Source organism: Rhinopithecus bieti, unplaced genomic scaffold (assembly GCF_001698545.2).
Source record: "Rhinopithecus bieti isolate Rb0 unplaced genomic scaffold, ASM169854v2 scaffold_12478, whole genome shotgun sequence".
In the NCBI taxonomy this organism is placed as follows: Eukaryota; Metazoa; Chordata; class Mammalia; order Primates; family Cercopithecidae; genus Rhinopithecus; species Rhinopithecus bieti.
In genome coordinates, this window is record NW_016807367.1 from 697,761 (window position 1) to 705,582 (window position 7,822).

At 41.0% G+C, this 7,822-nt stretch overlaps 1 long non-coding RNA gene across 1 annotated transcript in view; it reads left to right on the forward strand.

Annotated features, from left to right (window-relative positions):
- The first annotated feature begins 262 nt into the window (after positions 1–262).
- The window catches only part of LOC108535470 (uncharacterized), a 12,873-nt gene continuing 5,313 nt past the window's right edge, over positions 263–7,822 (forward strand). Inside the window, exon 1 of the long non-coding RNA XR_001887237.1 lies at positions 263–428. This is a non-coding gene — a long non-coding RNA (uncharacterized LOC108535470). The remainder of the gene's footprint in view (positions 429–7,822) is intronic.

Consider the following 7,822-nt stretch of genomic DNA (forward strand, 5'->3'; position numbering starts at 1 on the left):
AGTTTCGTTTTCTCCCTTTAACGCTTTAAGGTATTAAAGGTTGTCATCCTCCTTAGTCAAAATGACCAATTCAGTTGTCTGGACAGGCCAGCAAAGGTGCTTCCTGGCTATAAAGTCTCCATATGGTGAAGCTTTAGCGTGTCTACCACAACTACAGCCTCTTCTGAAACATCCTTTGCATAGGTCAGCGTGTTGGCATCGTGTGATGTCACAAGCACAGTCAGTGCTGATGGGACCAGTGATGGGTGTTTGTTAGCTTTCTAGAAGTTGTCCAGGGGTCCCTGAGGGAGGACAGCACAAGAGCTCTGCCATAAAAGGACATTGGACAGGAGCGGAGAGTCCAATCAGAAACTTTTTGAGAGATTGAATGCAAAGCATTCAGAGAGTCAGCAGGCTGGAGAGGCCAAGACGCACACATGAAGAAGGTGGTAACCAAAACCTGGGTGGTAGGAGAAGCTATGAGTAAATAGAAACCTGGAGACAAATAGAAGAGATTAAAAATAGTTATTCCATTGTAGTAGTAACAGGAACAGAAACAGAAGCCAAGAGAGGGTAGAGAATTGGTCCTAGCAAAGAAAAACTGAGTGGAGATAAGCAGAATGGAAGACTGGAATCAGGAGCACAGTCAGCTGCTAGAGTCAGTAGATATTATTATAAGACCTTTCATTGTGTCCCAAATAGCCATGATATTTAATTCTCTAGTGGCTTAGCTTGAGTTATTTTCACTTTTTGTGAGTTTTCTTACTTTCCTGTGTAATCTTACAATAAGCCCTGTTAACTGAGGTAATGGATTATTCTTTATTCTTTGCATCCTGTGAGAGCCTAAGCAACTTCTCAGGTCACCTTGTAAATGGGTCAGAGCAACACATTTGAATGTAAAATACTGTCTACAAAATCCAAAGATCCCCAGCGCGTACCATTTTAATAGGTAAGGGCTACAACACCTACCAATCCAGCATTCCCTTTAAAGAAGATATTCCAATATCCTGGGACCATCAGATCCTGGAAACTTTATTAAAGGGGTAGGCTCCTTCTTATGCTTTTATAGGATATATCTCTTTTCCTCTTATAGACATGTATCTTACCATGGCATCGAGAGTAGCTCTTAGTTTCTGCTCCTCAACTCTTGTCAGCATGATATCATCACTTTAGTGTACCTATGATCCAATGACGTTTTAGGGGATGATGGGACGTTCAAGGCACTTATCGCCTGTGTTGTGGTATAAAGTCTGAGATTTGATATAACTCTGAGACAAAATAATAAAGGTATTCTACTGTTTCTACCAGGTGAAAGCAAACTTGACTGTTTTCTCTGGTTAAAGGGATATAGCAGGGGTCAGCAAAGTAGAGTCTGAAGGTAAAATCTGCCTTGCTGCCTTTTATAATTTTTATTAATAGACTTGCATTTTTAAAGTAGTTTTATATTTACAGAAAAATTGAGCAGAGAGCATGGTGGGTTTCCAATATATCCACAATTTCTCCTGTTATTAACATCTTATATTAGTATGTTACATTTGTTACAATTAACATATATTGATAGACTATTACTAAATAATCCTTTTTATATTCAATGTTCTACTGGCAAGGCTGAAAATTCAACAGATCAAAGCAAAATTCAGAATTAACCATTGCATTTGGTTTACAGCTATTTTGGCCCTGCTGCAAGAGATTATTTTAGAATAGTTATATATGATTCCTTTTTTTTTCATAACTGTGCCTTGGGCTAAGAATTTAGTGATTTGAGTTTGTTATTTTCTCTATTTAAGCCTCTCCTGATTGTTCGTATTAACCATACCACCCTACAGTCCTTGTGTGACCCTTTCCATCCGTTCTGTTCAGACTTCCTTAATTTTGACCAAACGTCCATTTTCTGTTCCAGGATGGCATCGAGGACACCACATTACATTTATTTGTCATATCCTTAGGCTACTTTGACTGTGAAATTTTCTCAGATTTTCCTTGTTTTTGATGACCTTGGCAGTTCTCTTTTTGCTTTTGTTTTGAGACAGGGTTTTACTGTGTTGCCTAGTCTGATCTTGAACTCCTGGGATCAAGTCTTCCCCTTGCCTCAGATCCCTAAGTAGCTGGGAATACAGGAGCTCACCACTGCACCAAGTTCACTTTGGCAGTTTTGAGTAGTGGTCAGGTATGTTGCACAGTCTTCCACTATTGGAGTTTTTCTGATGATTTCCTCACAATTTGAACAGTGTTATGAATTTTTGGGAAAATATCACAAATTTAAAGGGCCCTTTTCACCACATCATATCAAGGGTATATATTAACAACATGATGTATGACTATTGATATTGACTTCAAACACCTGGCTGAAATAGTGCATGTCAGGTTTCTCCACTGTAAAGTTACTTATTTCTGCCTCTCCTTACTGTATTCTTAGGAGAGAAGTCACTACGCACAGCCCACACTTGAGTGGGGAGTTATGCTCTTCCTCGTTTAAGACAGAGTATCTATGTGTTATATTTGGAATTATTCTGCGTGAGAGATCGTCTCTTCTTCTCACTTGTTAGTTTATTAAATCATGTATTTGTATCAGTATGGAATCATGGATCTTTACACTTTGAGCTATAATCCAATGCTACTTTATGTTATTGCTCAAATTGTCTCAGCTTTGGCCATGAAGAGCTCTTTTGGTTGGCTCCTGTGCCTCTTTGAAATACCCCCATTGACGTGTGTGTGTGTGTGTGTGTGTGTGTGTGTGTGTGTATGTGTGTGTGTGTGTGTTTGTTGGTAGTGGGCTTTTCTTAGTTTTTTATTTTGTTTTGCTTTTTGTTATTTGTAAGCACATCCTTACTTTTTGGTATAATAAGATGCTCTGGGCTCATGTGGTATATTTCTCACCCTAGTCCTAGAATCAGTCATTTCTCCAAGGATCCCTAGTTCCTTTGATTGGAGAATGATATTAGAAACCAGGATCTGAGCACTGGATGTGCTTGTTGCTACTGGGGCACTTGCTGCCTATTTTGTAAATAAAATTTAATTAGAACACAGCCACACCCATTTGTTTATGCATGATCTACGGCTGCTCTCATATTGCAATGGCAGAGTTGGGTAGATACGACAGATGCCTTATGGTCTGCAGAACCTTTCATTACACTATCTGGCCTCCTACCAAAAAAAAAGAGTGCCAATCCTTGGGACAGAAAAAAAAATAAACAAAAGTAGTGACTGCACAAATAGGCTCTAATGATTTTCTTTAGTAAGGAGACTTCATCAGGAGTAGAAGCTGCAGTTACAGTCATCAGCTGATTAAGTTTACAATAATCCACTCTGCTAAGATCCATCCAGGTCCTGCCCTAGTCAAATCAGAAAGCTATATGGGGATACAAAGCTACTATATGCTTCCAACACTTAATTTATCACTGATCTTTGCAGTTTCCTCATGAATTTTTTAGATTGGTTTGACTAATTCTTTGGGAATAACCTAGTGAAAGCCCTGGAATACCACTGCCCCTTCCCAAGATCGAGATAAATTCTTCTCCATTTAAATATATGTTCTCACCCTCCTTGACCTAGCACCCCATAATCCATTACCCAATCATATTCCACAGATATTTTTGCTAACATAAAGTAGGAAAAAATTATTCCTTTTTTTAAGAAAGTCTTTTCCTTTGATATTTGACTTTGTAACTGCCCCACCACCACCATACACACAGGCATGTTGGCATTTTAATTATGGCACTGTGGAAAATGAAGGATGTTGGGAATGTGGAAGTAAAGAATTGACATGTCCTTGTAGAGTAAGTCCTCAGAGAGGTTCTTACAGGGTTTTCAAATAAGACAAGAACAGCCTCTTCACAGTTGATGCTCATCACGACATAGACAGACTTTTTCCACTTTACGCTGTTAAAATTCATCAGAATTTGCAAAGACTAGCTTCTTTGTAGGTATTCATGAACTGTGACCTATGGACATATGTTCCTCTGTGACCCTCAGAGGGGCAGCAGCAATTGGAGGATCAAAACCTTACGAGGCCTCTGAATCCTTCCATATATCCCCATTTCAGTGATCAGGGCTCCACATTTTTATGTTCAATGTTCTACTGACAAGCCTGAGAATTCAACAGATCAAAGCAAAATTCAGAATTAACCATTGCATTTGGTTTGCAGCTATTTTGGCCCTGCTGCAAGAGATTATTTTAGCATAGTTATATATGATTCCCTTTTTTTCTAACTGTGCCTTGGGCTGAGAATTTAGTGATTTGAGTTTGTTATTTTCTTTATTTAAGCTACTCCTGACTGTGAGTATTAATTACTTCACCCCATAGCCTTCTTGTGTGACTCTTTCCACCTATGCTATTCAGTGGCAGTGGCTACTCAGACCCCTAAAACGTCATTGTCTTACCCCTACATGTCATAGACTAACAAATTCTCATTCTTAAATACTACTACTGAAATTTTACTGCCCTCATCCCCAAATTTCCCAACAATTACTCCCAGAATCCCTCCTTCTCCCCCTTCCCTGAGATGTTGGAATCTTTCCTGGTTCTTATTTCTGAACTAGTCAGGAATATTAGACATAAATTGACTGTTTTCATTAGGTTATACTAAACCTAGAATAGGCTTGTGGCTTTCAAAAGAGACCTGCAAATACAGTGGTTCAACCAATATAGGCTTATTTCTCTCTCACATAACAACCCACAAGAACACAGACCTGCAAACATAGAAAGGTGGTTCTGCTCCATAAAACCATCCAGAGAGCCTTATTCCATCTTTCTAGGTGCCTGTAATCTCCTCAAATGTTGCTCTTATTCACTGAAGCAAGCCATATACTAAAAGCAATACCATATACATACTGAGCCCAGAAGAGGGGAGAAAAGAGGAATGAGTGTGCAAGGGAGTTCCTTTTGAATAAGTGATTTGGAGATTAGACACATCACTTCTGCTCACATTTCCCTGATGAGAATTTAGTCACATGGCTATGCCTGGCCACAAGGAAGGCTGGAAAATTTAGTCTCTAAAATTACAGCAATTATTTCCCCTTTTCCTTTTAGTAACAGAGCCTCCTGCTTTCACCAGACCTAGCAATGATCAGCCACACTGACTCTGACTGAGTTAAGTAGAAAATAAGTTTATTAAAAGATGGCCAAGGGGCTCACAGAAATGCCAGGAAGTTTTGAGAAGGTTCAGAAAACAGGTAGAAGAAGAGAGACTCTAGGAATCTAGAACCCAAGTACAAATCATGCTATAAGAACTTGAGCAATGGGTACTGCTGCTGATAGCACTAGACACTGGACATCAGAGCTTATAGTCGCCACCAGCGTAGGAAACAGGTGAATGTTGCTTTATAGGGCAAAGGGGACTTTGCACATATAATCTTGGAAGAGTATCCTGGATTACTTAGGGCCCAGTGTAACCACAAGGGTCCTTATAAGAAGGATGCAGGCGATCAGAGGGGGAAGTAGGAGAGGTGATGACAGAAGCAGAAATTGAAGTGACGCAGCCACAGGCCAAGGAATGCTGGCAGTCACTAGAAGCTGAAAAGGGCAGGCCCCAGCTCTCCTGAAGCTCTCAGAGGAACCAATCCTGTCACTTCCTTGATTTTAGCACTAAGACTCATGTCAGACTTCTGACCTCCAGAATTGTAAGATAATAGATTTGTGTTCCTCACCACAATCAAGCTAATGAACATTTCCATCACCTCACATAGTTACCATTCTTTTTTATTTCTTATTTTTATTTTTTTGGTATGGTAAAGACACTTGGGATCTACCCTCTTAGCAAATTACAGATATATAATACAACATGGTCATTGTGCTGCTTTCAGCTTCAAAGTGTTGGGTAATCTGTTACAGCAGCGATAGAAAAATGAACACAGCAGCTTTTGCCTGGAGATTCTCCACTGGCCAAGCCAAGATTGTCTCAGAATTCTGCTGCAGTCTGAGGCTCTTCCCATCATTCTTTGCTTCTCTTTCTCCTTTTATAGTTGTTAGACCTGTCTCCCAATCTAATGTCTCTGTCCACCAATTCCCACTCCCTTCCTCTTTATCCTCCAGAGCCATTTTCCCTAATAAATTTCTTTCCCTAATAAACCTCGAATCCCATCTTGGCATCTGCTTCTTGGATGTTCTCAACTAAATAATGCTACCAACCCTACTCTCTCTCCTGCCCCAGCAAACTGGAGGATTTAGCTGCCTTCCACTCCAACACCCCACTCCTCAGAATAGACTCTCCACCACTCCTCTTCATCAATTCACTAACTTCCAATGCAAAGTCCTGGGGAGGTGCCTGATTGGCCAACCCTAGGTCACATGCCCCCTCTCCAGGGCAGGAGGCTGGAAAAACAAGTCTCTGGCCTATTTGACCGACATAGTGGAGGTCTCTAACCCTCATGGAGACTCATACAGTGAGGACATCCCTAAACATAAAAAGTGGGTTCATGTGCTGCCAGGTATCCCCAATGTCTATGACAATATCCCTCCCTCAAATAATGTGAATCCCATCCTGTGTGACCAAGAAACACGTAGTCTTCTTTTGCAAGAACTTTCGAGGATTTGTCAGGGAATGTTTACACCAGCTCCGTGCTTCCTCTTGTCATCTCCTGACCTTACCTCTTTGTTAATCGGTTGCCCCATGTGGACACCAAGTGCTCTCTTTGTTCCAACAACATTGCTGACACCAGCCGTGGAGAGTGACAAAACTTTACTGAGGGTTTGAGAATAACATGAGGAGTCATACCACATGCCTTAGTCCATTTTGTGTTGTTATCAACAAATGTCTGAGACTGGGTAACTTATAGAGAAAAAAGATTTATTTGGGTTACTATTCTGATGGGCTGGAAGGTTCAAGATTAGGCATCTGCCATTAGGAGCTCCGGCTCCTTCCACTCACAGCACGACAGGAAGGAAGCTGGTGCATGCAGAGATCATATGGAGAGGAAGCAAGAGAGAGACGAGGGTGCTGGGCTCTTTGTAACAACCAGCTGGATCGGGAACCAATGAGATGAGAACTCACTCACCCCTGAGGGAGAGTATTAATCAGTTCATATGGGATCTTCCCCCATGACCCAAACACCTCTCATGAAGTCCCACCTCCAACACTGGGCCTGAATTTCAACATGAGGTTTTTTGGGGTACAAACATCCAAACCACAGCACCGCCAAAAGGGAAATACAAAATTCTGTATCATTGCTCCTAAAGCAGATTGGTCACAACCCCATCAAAGGAATCCTTTGCAATTAAACTGTGCTCTTAACCTCCTGCCTGCCACTGTGGTGCTAAAGTCCTTTTCTCCTCCTCTCCATGAGCCCCCTGTTTTATCACCACTCTGCCCATCTCCACTCTTCCCTGGCCTGCTTCTTTTCTGAGGAAGCCATAAAATCTATTAGAGAAAAAAAAAAAAAATCTCTGATGAGCAGCTTAGCTTTGCTCCATCTTAATCTGTTTCTTCCAGAATAGAAGCATGGCCCTATCATTGTTTAACTAAAGAGCTTATATCAGTGTTTTTCCAATCAAAAGGATCATCTCCCTGAAAATGAATTCTGTCTCAATCTCTAGAGTCAGAGGTGCAAATTCTAGGTAGATTTAAAAATAGCAGTGTCCCTAGGATGGTTCATTTTAGGTGCCAACTTGACTGGATTAAGGAATACTTAGAGAACTAGTAAAGCATTCTTTCTGGGTGTGTGTGTGAGATGGTTTCCAGAGGAGACTGGCAGGTGTGTCAGTAAACTGACTGCGGAAGACCTGTCCTCAATGTGGGGGCGTCATCCAAATGGCTGGGGGCACAGATAAGAACAAAAGGGCAACAACAGCACACACAGAAAAGAGATTCTCTCTCATTCTCTCTCTCTCTCTCTCTCTCATTCTCTC